The following is a 15141-nucleotide window of genomic DNA, read 5'->3' as shown; positions in this document are numbered from 1 at the left end:
GTGGCAACAAAACCAACAAAGTCACAGGTGTGGGGCCCCGTCCAGTAACAGATGAAACCAAGAGAATAGAAGCAGTAAAAGGTGACACTACCTCTCCCTGGCAAAATGACAAATCTAAAATCCTATACCAAAACTGTCACTTCACCATTTATTGGGCCAGCTGGACCACCAAGCAGCAAAATCCACTTTGTCCAAGATGTCCCCACCCACCACGCAAGTACAAAATGTGAGGTGACAAGCAGAATGAGCTCATTAGTATTAGCAAAGAAACGTTTGGGTGAAATAGGATTTTGGAAGAAGAGGAAATCATACAAATTATAGAGCAAAATGATGATTTCACCAAAAGCAGAGTCAAAGTAGACATAATTAAGCATTTACTACTACATTTGTGGTTAAAATAAGGATTATTGCCATTACAGAGGTGGAGTGAGAAGAGTACCCTCTCTCCCTTGCCTTAATTATTGTTTTGCATTGCCGTAAGTTAGCACATCCTGCGTGTCAGCTGTGTCCCATATGTCCAGTATTATTTACAGTATTGAACGCTGTGTTGTTCAATAGTAACAGAATGTCCTTGGACAATGAATTACTTTGTCCATAGAATCTTACACAATTATTACCACCCAGGAACAGCTGACTGTATAATACTTTTGAGAAGTGAACACCCGTGATATGTGATTTTGCGTAAAAAGCCTTTACTTCCAGTAGTATCATATCTATGAACACATCAAGTAGCCAGCAACATGAAATCATTCCTTGACCCCTAAGACACTTACAGCTATATATTCTGATGATTAATAGGAATAATTCTAATCACTACATTGCACAGTCAGCAAGAAGCACCTTAGAATTACATCCAATTGTCAGACACAGTTACTTAAGGAATATAAGAGTATAATCTATGTTCCAATGATTGCTGCAGAGATATTTGTCATACCATATTACAGCAATTACGGCAAAGTAGAGTTTAATACTGCTGTCTTGTACACAGTTCCTGAATAGTTACCAAGGATATTGATCCATTAAGATTTACTGAATGTGAATACTGGAAGCTTATCACAAATAATATCATTTAATTTCAAACTGTAGCTGTCACCACAGTCCATGTGCTGTTATGTCCTTGGAGATCCTGGTTATGAAAGCAACCTTTGAGACACCACTACTTGAAACACCCACTACCTTCAAAAAATGTGCAAGTGATCCATAAGAGACCACCATCAACATAAAAAAAATACGCAGACGGGTCACGAGCTGCGATAATGTGAGCTCTTTGGTTTACTTTCTGGTGTGCCTCTGGATTATCGATTCAGCATTCAGCATTACATGCGACTGCCATCACAGAATACTCAACTTTCTAACTACTCCGCAAATTTTACTTTACTAAATCTCAAGGTAAGTGCAAAAACAAATTTTCAGCAGTTAAGTATATCCAGTATGAGACCAGCAACACAGATACATGTCAAAACAGGCACAACTGAATCTGTCCACGAGATCAACAACAGATGCCACAATTCGTGCCAATATTACTGATATCACTATTATTATTAATTACTATAATATTGCTCCACAACAACCGCTACAATTTATAACCTCTCCCCAGTTTCACATCGAACTTTATTATTTGCATACTCTGAAGATGAAGTTACATTTAATTAATTTAGCATAGTCAGTAATAGCTCCTTTGCATCAAACTCGTTGTCGTATCCTTCTGTTATTGTGAAATATAAGGAAAACTACTAAATGATAACACGTCCTTTGTTAAATACTGGATTTTAATTAATTAAACCAACATTTATAAACACTCAACAGAAATCAAATACTGTGTGCCATTGCACCTATATTTTGCCACTAATCTCCGGCCTCACTACTGAGCAACCGTCTCTAGCCTCTCGCACTCCCGACTTCCACTCACGGACTCTAATACTCGACTCCCACTCACCCACTCAGCCACTCGTACACTGTTGACTGCACTGCAGTCTTTGCTGCATAGAGTGTATATAAGGGTCAGCTATGTAAGACTACAGTACCCTTACATATCCTCACCAAAATAACACTTTAATATGATACAATATAATAGTGATATTAGACTTTAAAAATATATAGCAAGACAAAACAGGAAAAATATGTAAAATTTAAAATTATAACATTACAGTAACTATTTGCTTATTAATGCAGAACCTCAATTCATTAAGAATAATTCCCATTTAAGTCTCTGTTTACAATATTTGTATATGGCAAATGTCATTTAAGAAATGAAAGTTAATATCACTTAATTACACTGTATTAAAGTTGAGGTATATCATTAGCTCATTCAGTCAATCACTAATTAGCAGGGTCAGGCCGTGCTATTTTTTTGTTACGGAAGGACACTTTTCTGTGAAATCTGGGTAAAAAACTTTAATTAGAAATGGAAAACTAGGGCACAACATATATTCTGCAAACTGTTACAAGCAACTGGGATTCTTTTATGCATTTAAATAGTAATATTATGTTTCCGTATTTTCAATATTAATTATTTGACTTTTAACACAAAATACATAGTTATTTATTGAATTTTATAACAATAAATGCTATCATACAAATTACATATTAATTTATTACTGAAATTAAACTTATGTAGCATAGGAAAGTGAAATTATTGTTAGTAAAATATAGACTTTGTACATACATAATTTAAAACACTGTTCTGAGAAAGTACCCTTTACATTTAATAAAGTAACACTGTAAAATGGTTTATAAATGTCAAAATAATTGAAAAAATATATACTTAGGCATAACTACTTGCTTAAGAAAGCATGAGTAATGTTGCTGAGATATTTTTCTTCTTCTTCTTCTTCTTCTTCTTCGCGGATGGATCACTTAGGACCACGCGTAATCAACATTTGTTGGCCTTCCTTTTCGCCCAGTGTTCCTTCATAAACAACGAAGGGGCTAGCTTTCATTGCATAGACCGTGTATGTCTGTTAGTTTTTCTCTCTTCTTCCTCAAAACCCCGTGTGTTTGTGATTTTTCTGATTTCATTTCTATATTTTTTTTTATTTTTATTTATTTATTTATTTTTTGCTTGTTCAAATACCTTAATAACATAGCAGCATTTTCATGATAAGTGCAGACACAAACTTCTCTATCTCTTAGTGTTATAGGTACAACATGCTTTTGTCGTAATTGTGTAAATTTTGACAGTCCAGTGGGTAACTCCCCATACTCTTTGCAGAAAAGTTCATAAATTTCTTTAATATTGTATAACAAAAATCTCTTTTGCCTGTACTCTTTACCACATTTAATAGAAATGAATTCCTTTTGATTTGGCACAGAATCCCTTCTTTTTTTTTCTTTCAAATACTAATTGTTTTGGTTTAACATTCCTAGCAGCAAAGCCAGCAACTTCAAAAAAATTACTAAGTTTTTAATGTGAAAAGGATTTGACCTGTTTTCCAAGAACTTCAGGATGCTTGGAAGGTGGTTTTGGGGGACATGTCTTGATCCTAGCGGTAGCTTTACCTAACTTGCTAGGTGACATTTTTAATGTTGGATTTGCATCGGTTTGACAAGCAATGGCGCAATGCAATTTTTTCCTTTCATTTTCATATTTTCATAAATGACGTATCTTTCCCTCAGCTATTAACTTCTGTTGTTCTGCTTTCTTTCTCTCACGATCTTTTTGACAATACACTTCTGCTGTTCCTGGTTCATTCATTTTTCGTTTTCTGCGTCCCTTAGCATGCGCGGCACCAGTTTTGGCCATCACACCTGCACATATATTCATGAAACTTGTTAAGTCTATAATGGAACCAAAGAAGTAATTGAATTTACATTACATTTCCAAAAATTTCATAGTAAGCCATTGATGTACATTACATTTTATATGCAAGCTCAAAGAGTGAACATATGCTCAGCTCAAAGGAGATATGCCATGTTTGTTTAGAGCATAAATTAAAAATTACAAAGCCAAAAAATTGAGAAATTCTTTTAACATGTTTTTAAAAGTGTTGCACATAACAACATCACCTAGTCTTTGCAGAGTAGGCTACGATACTCCTTCACTGTTAATAATTACAAAAACATTTGGAAGCTGTCAGATAAATACTAACAATATTAACATGATGCCGCAGCATGTAAATATTTGATACCACATGGATTTATAGCCTACATTCTTCACTCAGGCTTTTGAAGTAATCAGGCTTATTTGAAAAAATATTTCAGACTTGCGCATAAATAAACAAACTTTGTTTACATTAAACTAATACTTACTTTCAAATTGTTTATAACCTTTATAACCATCAAATTTACACTTCAACATGAACAGTCACTTGAAACCTATACAACAATAGAGAGAGAGAGAGAGAGAGAGAGAGAGAGAGAACAGAAAACAGGAGGGAAAACATTTGATAGAATTGTTTCATTGGCTAGCAAGGTAAAGACATGCTGTGAGTGGCTGGTTTCATTTTTAGAGGGAGACTCAAATGGACATTTATAACAAATATTTTACAAAATAAATATTTATTAAATAGTTGTATTTGATATGGCTTTATGGTACTGAAGATGTCATAATACTCATATTAGGAAGTTATGGAAAAGAAAATTTTATATTAACTGTTCATTATATTTTATATTGAAATTATGTCAACAATTTGGTACGGAAGGACATTTACAATTTTGGGGGAAATTTTATGTCTTTGATAAACATGCCAAATTCCTTCTTTTAATACCAATGTATTCCTGTTAGGCTAACTTAAGTGCCCACATAGATGTTGTCAGAGGATCATCAATGTGTGTGATACAAATAATAAAAATGAAATGTCCTTCCGTAACAGAAAATATTTTATTTTTTCTAAATGTGTGAGAAAAAAATCACACTAATAATTTTTTAAAAGCGAAAATGACTATAGCATATGAAACTACATAGTTTTCTGAACAAAATAGCACAAGTTTTATGGTGATTAAAAGGTTTTTGAATTTCAGTACTTGTGGCATACAATATCACGGCCTGATCCAGCAACAAGATAAATCAGGTTAATCACAAGTGTTTGTGCATACTGCATAATCTCTTTGAAATAATATGGCAATGCTGTAATGTCCTACTGAAATAGCATAGCTAAATGTGACACATTAATAATAACTGTCTATTAGCATAGGATTCCCGCAGGGATAAAATCGGGAAATAAATATAGACTTTATATTTACTCTTTTTAAATTTTCCGTCCATAAACCGCTAGTAAAGTAAGCTGCATTATCAATTAGTATGACTTGGCTTTTCTACCTTCAGAGTAGGAATTAAAATCTATGGAGAAGAAATAAAAACTTTGAGGTTCGCCGATGACATTGTAATTCTGTCAGAGACAGCAAACGACCAGGAAGAGCTGCTGAACGAAATGGACAGTGCCTTGAAAGGAGGATATAAGGTGAACATCAACAAAAGCACAATGAGGATAATGGAATGTTGTCGAATTAAATTGGGTGATGCTGAATAAATTAGATTAGGAAATGAGACGCTTAAAGTAGTAAATGAGTTTTGCCATTTGGGGAGCAAAATAACTGATGATGGTCGAAGTAGAGAGGATATGAAATGTAGACTGGCAATGGCAAGGAAAGCGTTTCCGAAGAAGAGAAATTTGTTAACATCGAGTATCGATTTAAGTGTCGGGAAGTTGTTTCTGAAAGTATTTGTATGGAATGTAACAATGTGTGAAAGTGAAACATGGACGATAAATAGTTTAGACAAGAAGAGAATAGAAGCTTTCGAAGTGTGGTGCTACAGAAGAATTTTGAAGACTAGATGGGTAGATCACATAACATGAGCAGGTCATCATCATCATCATCCCCTATTCAGTGCTAACATTGGTGCCTCTTCTGATGTTAAGCCTATTACTTCAAAATCATTCTTAACCGAATCCAGGTACCTTCTCTCCTTGGTCTACCCCGACTCCTCCTACCCTCTACTGCAGAACCCATGAGTCTCTTGGGCAACCTTGCTTCTCCCATGCGTGTAACATGACCCCAACATCTAAGCCTGTTCGCCCTGACTGCTCCGTCTATAGAGTTAATTCCCAGTTTTACTTTGGTTTCCTCATTGTGGACACCCTCCTGCCATTGTTCCCATCTACTAGTAGCTGCAATCATCCTAGTAGCTACTTTCATATCTGTAACCTCAACCTTATTGATAAGGTAACCTGAATCCACCCAGCTTTCGCTCCCATACAACAAAGTTGGTCGAAAGATTAAATGGTACACAGATAACTTATTCTTGGTACCGACTTCCTTCTTGCAGAAGAGAGTAGATCGTAGCTGAGCGCTCACTGCATTAGCTTTGCTACACTTCACTTCCAGTTCTTTCACTATGTTGCCATCCTGTGAGAATATGCATTCTAAGTACTTGAAACCGTCCACCTGTTCTAACTTTGTTCCTCCGATTTGGCACTCAGTCCATTTATATCTCTTTCCCACTGACATTACTTTCGTTTTGGAGATGCTAATCTTCATACCATAGTCCTTACATTTCTGATCTAGCTCTGAAATATTACTTTGCAAACTTTCAATCGAATCTGCCGTCACAACTAAGTCATCCACTTTTGCGAGACTGCTTATTTTGTGTTCACATATCTTAATCTCACCCAACCAGTCTATTGTTTTCAACATATGATCCATAAATAATATGAACAACAGTGGAGACAGGTTGTCTTACCCCTGAAACTACTCTGAACCATGAACTCAATTTACCGTCAACTCTAACAGCTGCCTGAATATCTATTTAAAGACCTTTAATTGCTTGCAAAAGTTTGCCTCCTATTCCATAATCTCATAGAACAGACAATAACTTCCTCCTAGGAACCCGGTCATATGCCTTTTCTAGATCTATAAAGCATAGATACAATTCCCTATTCCACTCGTAACACTTCTCCATTATTTGCCGTAAGCTAAAGATCTGGTGCTGACAACCTCTAAGAGGCCTAAACCCACACTGATTTTCATCCAATTTGTCCTCAACTAATACTCGCACTTTCCTTTCAACAATACCTGAGAAGATTTTACCCACAACGCTGATTAAAGAGATACCTCTGTAGTTGTTACAATCTTTTCTGTTTCCATGTTTAAAGATTGGTGTGATTACTGCTTTCGTCCAGTCTGATGGAACCTGTCCTGGCTCCCACGCCATTTCAATTATCCTGTTTAGCCATTTAAGACCTGACATTCCACTGTATTTGATGAGTTCCGACTTAATTTCATCCACCCCAACCACTTTATTGCACCGCAATCTATTGACCATTTTCTCCACTTCCTCAAATGTGATCCTAATTCTGTCATCATTCTTATCCCATTGTACATCTAAATCTGAAACATTACTGATCGTATTTTCACCTACATTGAGCAACTCTTCAAAATATTCCCTCCATCTGCCCAAGGCATCAACATGATTCACCAGCAGTTTTCCTGACCTGTCCAAAATACATGTCATTTCCTTCTTACCTCCCTTTCGAAGACTGCTAATTACACTCCAGAATGGTTTTCCAGCAGCTTGACCCAAAGTCTCCAACCTGTTTCCAAAGTCTTCCCAAGACTACTTCTTGGATGCTGCAATTATCTGTTTGGCTTTGTTTCTTTCTTCAACACAACTTTCTTTGTCTTCCTGAGTTCTAGTATGTAGCCATTTTTGATACACCTTCTTTTTCCTTTTACAGGCTGCCTTGACTGTGTCATTCCACCAAGCTGTTTTCTTCATCCTACCTTTACACACTACTGTTCCAAGACATTCTTTAGCCACTTCTAGTACTGTGTCCCTGTACCTTGTCCATTCCTTTTCCAATTACTGTAATTGACTACATTCAACTAACTGGTACCTTTCTGAGATCACTATTATGTACTTGTGCCTATTTTCCTTATCTTGAAGTTTCTCCACTCTTATCCTCCTACATATGGACCTGACCTCCTGCACTTTTGGCCTCACAATACCAATTTCACTGCAGATTAAATAGTGATCAGTGTCATCAAAGAATCCCCTGAATACACGTGTGTCCCTCACAGCCTTCCTGAATTCCTGATCTGTTATTATATAGTCAATGACAGATCTGGTTCCGCTGCCTTCCCAAGTACACCGGTGAATGTTCGTATGTTTAAAAAAGGATTATGTGATTACTAAGCCTATACTGGCACAGAAATCCAAGAGTTGTTTCCCGTTCCTGTTGGCCTCCATATCCTCTCCAGATTTACACATAACCTTTTCATACCCTTCTGTTCGATTTACAAGCCTGGCATTAAAATCACCCGTGAGCAGAACACTGTCCTTGTCCTTTACTCTAACAACTACATCACTGAGTGCGTCATAAAAACTATCCATCTTATCTTGATCTGTCCCTTCACAATGCGAATATACTGACACAATCCTAATTTTCTTGCTAGACACTGTCAAAACTATCCACATCAGTCGTTTGTTTACATACCTTATTGCAACTACGCTGGGTCCCATTTCTTTCCTCATGTAAAGCCCTACACCCCATTGTGCTATTCCTGCTTTGACTCCTGACAGGTAGACCTTGTATTCTCCCACTTCCTCTTCTTTCTCACCCCTTACCCGAATGTCACTAACAGCTAAAACGTCCAACCCCATCTTACTTGCAACCTCTGCCAGCTCTACCTTCTTCCCAGAGTAGCCCCCAATTGATATTAATAGCTCCCCATCTTCTTACCATTCGTTTGCCGAGTCGTATCTTAGGAGTCCCTGGTTTGTCAATTAGAGGTGGGACTCCGTCACCTCCAAAGGTCCGAGGCATTTTGCTCTGATTGATGCCAGCATCACATTTAAAGTACCAGGGAAGCAGGTTGCTAGCCTTACTTGCCCCGGGTCCCATTGAGTTTTACCCCTAACGGTTGAGGGACTAACCGGTGGATTTGGTAGTCTTTGCCGTATGAGCACAAAGGTGACCACAACTCAGAATATGTCCGAGATGCCCAGCCTTATTCCAAAGTAACTGGTATCCCGACTATCAGGACCACTTACTTGGCCACTCATATGTTGCCCATGGTTCATGAACTAGGACATGACAACAGGAACCCAAACCATGAACCACTGACCACTGAGCAGGTACTGAATAGAATTGGGGAGAAGAGAAATTTGTGGCACAACTTGACTAGAAGAAGGGATCATTTGGTAGGGCATATTCTGAGGCATCAAGGGATCACTAATTTAGTATTGGAGGGCAGAGTGGAGGGTAAATATTGTAGAGGGAGACCAATAGATGAATACACTAAATAGATTCACAAGGATATAGGTTGCAGTAGGTGCTGGGAGATGAAGAAGCTTGCACAGGATAGAGTAGCATGGAGAGCTGCATCAAACCAGTCTCTGGACTGAAGACCGCAACAACAAACAACAACCACCTTAGCTATATAATAATCAACAAGTTTCCTTAACATAGGTCGAGCATGTAGATTCCGTAATGGATATAATTACATATTTGGAGAATACATCATTGAATGCCAATATATACTAGAATCTTCCACGAGAAACAGGACATGGACCACACACACCACAGGATATTAAAGTTCTAGTCTCATGAGGTATTATGGGGTGTGGTTGTATTTTTCTGGAGTAGTTGATCGGTTTGGTTTTGTGACAATTTTACATCTCTTGAGTACATTATTAGCTATTCGCTCAAGATTGGGGTGATAAAAATATTGATCCAATTTATTTTTACATTTCAAGGGTCCAAAATGTCCCCAAGTTAAATATGTGTACCACAGTAAAGGTTCAATGTAATCCTTTGGAATACATACTTTCCACGTGTCGTTCGGAATTTTTTTATTGAATAATATACCATCTCGAGTCTTATACCAATTTTCAGAAATAGTGGCAGCTCCTTGATTTACTTTGTTTCGTATCTTCTTCCAGTGTGAATCTTGTTCCTGTAGTCATGATAAATTTTGACATAAAGTTGACATCTTGGTCTCTCAAAATTTCATAGTCATGTTCATCACTCGGAAGTCGATAATAGAATTCTCAACCTCATCATTATCCCTTCCTTTAGGTAATCTTGACAGCTCATCAGCTATGACGTTGTCCTTTCCTTTGATATATTGTAGAATCAACGCCCAGCAAGTCAATCTCGAGTGGAACATTTTGCTAGTTAATATGTAGGATAATGCCTTGTGATCACAAAATATAGTTGTCTTTCTCCCGTAAGCAAAATATCTGAATTTTTTCAGTGCCCATACTAACAGCTAACACTTCCAGTTCAGTGGCTGAGTACGCTCGTTCGCATCTCTTCAACGTTCTGCTTGCAAATCCAATGATTTTGTTGGTGTTTATATCGTGCATGTCTTCCATTCGAAAAACTGTCGCTCCCATGCCAGTTTCCAAAGCTTCAGTAGCTATACAGATATCTTGATCCAATTTTGGGTGGTGCAACAACTGCACTTTAGTTAAAGCATTACGTATTTTGTCAAATGATTGAGAGAATTGTATAGTCCATTTCCGCATTGCATTTTTTTGCAGTAACTGTAGCAAACATTCTTGGTTGATAACATTTTCTGGCAAAAATTGATGAAAAGATGAAGATAAGTCTAAAAATGGTTAATTCTTTCTTATTCCTTGGATAAGGACATTTCTTGATGGCTTTCAGTTTATTTGAATTTGGTAATATAAGTTACTATATGGTGAAATGATGTGTCCTAAAGATTTCAGTTGCCTCTTCGCAAACTTAGATTTTTGTAAGTTCACTGTAACCCCATATTCAGAAAACTTCACAGAAACTCTCTTCAATAATTCAACATGTTCTTTCCAAGTCTCGGTGGCTATTAGAAAATCGTCCACGTACAATGTCACTCTGTCACTTTTTATTGTATCATAGTTTGATCTATTTTATCTTCAACACATTCAATGAAACAAACACCGTCTATGATAGGGTCATTACTATTAACACAATCAATCATTAACTTTATAAATAAGGGTTTTGGGTCTATTTCACCCCTCATTAAAGAAACTGTTACAGTCTTGTCCCCAGAGTTTAAGGTACAGGTCCCTCTCTTTAAATTGATCACTGCTCCGGCATCTGATAAAAAATTGAGTCCCCCAATACAAGGCACAGTCTTCTTCGATAGGATCAGGAAGGTACATTCCATCGATACCCCCGTAGTTGAATATCCACTCGTGCTTGTTTTGAGATCCTTTACATCTTAATACTGAAAGCGCCTGATACAGAGCATCCTGAGACTGGGACTGTGGTTACCTTTCACCCACAACGGATATGTCTGTAGCATTCCTTCGTCATTACTCTAACAGTAGCCCCTGTATCAATTAAAATGTCTGTTTCGACCTCATTTATCTTTGTATGTACCATTGCCTGCGCAATTTGTCCAGTTCGGTTAGATTTTGACTTATTTTCTTCAAATAATTCTTCCCGCAAATCAGTATTGTTATTGAACCTCAAGACATTGACATTAAAATGATGATTGCCTCCCTCATCTTCCCCAGTCGTCCTCAGAAGACTATCGGAGACAGGTATTAGTTTAACCTCTTCCCCAATGTCATATTCGGTGGATTGTGAATTTCAACTACCTGTAATGAATAGTCAGAGTTGGTTAATGGTTGCCGCCGTGATGTTACTGTTTGCTCACCAAGCAGTGCTACTCCTGATGGTCGTTGCAAAACATTAGCATCTACCCACCAAAACCGATGATTCAAAGTGTCTCCCCAGGTATCTATTTGATCTGGATCTTCTTTTGGACTGGTAGTGTCTCTCCTAAAATAAGTATCTTGACCATGAACATCTTTAAATTTCCTTTTTTGTATGATATTCTCCACCTTTACATAATTTACAGACTGGGTATCACTGTTATGATCTTCCTTGGAATAGTCATTCCTACGCTCTTCATTCCAGTATTTACTGTTATAGCTGTATTTGAAGTTCTGGTTATTATTATTGCCCTGGTTATTTCTTTGTAAATTAGACATTTGACCATTATCTTTAGAAGCTTGTGCATCCTCTAAACTCATATCTATCGAGTCAACGACTGCCAGAAAGTGTTCCACATTGGAATCTGGGACGTTAATAAGTTTCTCTCGTATATGGCTTGGTAGTCTGCCTTTCAAAATACGAGTTACTTCTCGATGAGATATGGGATTCAATACCTAGTCTTATTAATATATTTTTCAAAATACTGTCTCTGGGAACCTCGTTTGCCGTTATAAAATTCTGGCTGGTATACTTCCTTGCAAAGTCGTTCTTGTTTACTGTTAGACCAATATTTTGCTAGTAACAGTCACTCAAAGTCCGCACACATTTGGCACTTTTTGATTGCTTCCACAGCCAACAGTGCTGCTTCACCCATAATTTTAGATGCATTGAAATGTAGTCGATCCTGTTCAGACCAACTCCTTGGGAAAATATGTTTAAAATTCTTTACAAAGATTTTAGGACGGGTCTCATTCCTTCCTGTAGAAAAATTAGGAAAATGCCTACTTTTAAAAATACTTGTCTCAACTTTCAGGGATGACAAATATCCCTTCTGCACAAACGGATTATCTTCGTTCACATACCAATAATCAACTTTATCCGATTCATTCCCCCAACATTTCACATCATTCCTGCGTTGATTACCTTTTGATTTGTCTACAGAATATTGATCCTCCATTAACAAGTTTCACGAAGATTTCTGTTGCAAATCAAGTGATCTATCCTCCATTTCCCATTGCCATTTCGAAAAATCTTCACAAACTCTGTCTTTAATGGTCTGGAACTTATCAGTAAATGATTGAATTAGTTCAGCATTTTTCGTCTGGATTTCTTTAACTAACTCTGAATACTGTGACTTTATGACACTTCCAACTTTTTCCTCTACCTCTTTATTTTTTAGTTTGATCCAGTCATTTAAATCCTCATCTAATTGCTTTCTCAAGTACTGATCTATCCCTTGACAAGCATCTTTCTCAAAGTCCGTGACCAGTCCGATCAAATTGTCAATTTGGTTACTGGTTTTTATGGAACTACTTTCGCAATTTGAAATTCAATCTATTAGATCATTCGGTCTCTTAGAAATCTCCCTACATTTCTTCTCAATGTCCTCGACCTTCCCTATTACTTCAGAACGTAATTGACTTCAGTCTTTAGAAACAATGATTTCGAGCCCTTTGAATTCCTCACTTAACTGTTTTTTCCAATCGAGAGTTGATTTATCAAATTTTTCATTCAGTGATTTATCATCATGTTTCAAAGAATCCGTATCTTCCTGTAATTGCTTAGTGTCCTCTTTTAAAGAACCTTTGTCTCCCTGTAATAATCCAAATTGCCTATCAAATTTACTGTCAAGCTTCGTCATGATATCCATCAGTCACATAAACTGATCACCACTAAAAACTGTAACCTTCAAAGTGTCATCTTTCCCTTCCTTGGAACTTACCACATCTACAGATTCTCCCATGTCACTGTCTTTACTTTGGATAGAACCTACATCCATTGTTGCCTCAACATTTGAAACATCAACCTCTGTTGATCGTGTTTCCCCACCAGTTTCAACAGTCATCTCCCTATGAGATTCAACCCCCTTATCTTCACTTATCATTTCCAACCTTGAGTACACTTCACCTCATACTCTACGATTTCTGCTGTGCATGGTTACTTATTCTGGAGCAAATATTTAACATAAACACAATCTTTATCCACTATAGACAACACTTCAATGCATTAACACAACGTTTCCAATTAGATAACTCACACACTTACGTTAATGGTCGGTACTTATCTTCTCCTTAGGTTCTTACTGCAGACCTTAGGCTGTTACTCAAGCCTAAAGTTGCGGTTCCAAATTTGCCCTTCATGCTGCAACGCACTCAGGCCGACAGGTTGGGCGCCAACATGAAACACTTTTTCCCCTCCTCCTTTCGCATCACCACGTGAACCACTTGGTGTCGTCTTGTCTTCCAGCTTGCTCGTATCAGGAAAGGAGTGAGGGAGAATGGCACATAGAGTTTCAGTAAGTGTGACTGTTCAGTTAGTGTCCCAGTGTGGATTTGTATTTTTAATTCAATTTTTTTCCTTCTCAAAATGAATGTCTAGTCGCCCTCACCAAAATTCCGACAGGTATGTAGTGTATCTGCATTCAAAGTTCAAAAGATTGGTTTTACATTAAGAAAATCGAACAACACTGAATATGTCGAACTGTGGTTTATTGATCCTTCTGAAATAAAACTGCAGTCACGCTGCATCCACTCATCTTAAATAGTGTGATTTCGTAAGCAACTTTAATTGTGCTGAATGATTCATGCAACCTTGCAACGGAATCAATAAGCTACTCCGTATTGCCAATTATTTCAAAATTCAATATTTTAATACTTAGCATGGGTGAGTCTTTAAATCTCTGCTAATTATTAACGGACCACACTATTGTCTATCGTGCGGCTATTCAAATCTGCGTGTTTTCAATTACTTCGACAAGTCAATTGCACACACTGCTGAGTGCGTCCTATACCAAAGTGTTATTTTGTGTCCCCCATGTGACTTTAAACTACTCTCGTCGACATTGTCACACGATAGAACTGGATGATGTACCAATTACACAATGTAGCACTTTTCCCTAGAAATAATGTGGACAAATCACCAAGACAAATTATTAATTCACGCACACATCTTCGTCCAACAAAATAGAATAAAGCAAAAGCGCTCTCTCCTCTGTCCACGGAATAAATGTGGCACTTACATGTCACCTTCCTCTGACGTGAAAATCCAAAACACTTCAATAAAGGTATCTACTCAATTCAAAGCCAGACAAATGTCAAAACAAATATTCTACTGTAAATAGAATTATATCCCGTAGTTAAATCACCACATTGCAAAAATTTAGTTTGATTGCTGCATAGAGCATATGATTGATACTATGTAAGGGTACTGGACTGCGTTCGGACGTATTCTTGGATCCAACTTGTTGATTGGTATGTAAGATATAGCAAGTGATAGAGAAGTGAAGCATAGTAATGAAAAATTCCAATGTCAATGCATTAAGATTGTATTTGCCATAAACGGCTTAGCTGCAAGGCAACTGTAAGCTGCATTCTTGGACAAAACTGTACCCCATTCCTCACCCACATCAGAATACAGTTTATCAGCAAGCAAGCTACATGCCACTAGCTGTTGCACCACAAGGCTGTTACATTTATGA

At 37.2% G+C, this 15141-nt stretch overlaps 1 long non-coding RNA gene across 1 annotated transcript in view; it reads right to left on the bottom strand.

The window, feature by feature from the left end:
* Positions 1-2224: 2224 nt before the first annotated feature.
* The window catches only part of LOC126237521 (uncharacterized), a 62077-nt gene continuing 49160 nt past the window's right edge, over positions 2225-15141 (bottom strand). The window contains exon 3 of the long non-coding RNA XR_007545094.1: positions 2225-3747. This is a non-coding gene — a long non-coding RNA (uncharacterized LOC126237521). The remainder of the gene's footprint in view (positions 3748-15141) is intronic.

Source organism: Schistocerca nitens, chromosome 2 (genome assembly GCF_023898315.1).
Source record: "Schistocerca nitens isolate TAMUIC-IGC-003100 chromosome 2, iqSchNite1.1, whole genome shotgun sequence".
Lineage (NCBI taxonomy): Eukaryota > Metazoa > Arthropoda > Insecta > Orthoptera > Acrididae > Schistocerca > Schistocerca nitens.
Note: the sequence above shows the minus strand (reverse complement) of the source record. Positions and strands in the feature narration are given on the sequence as shown.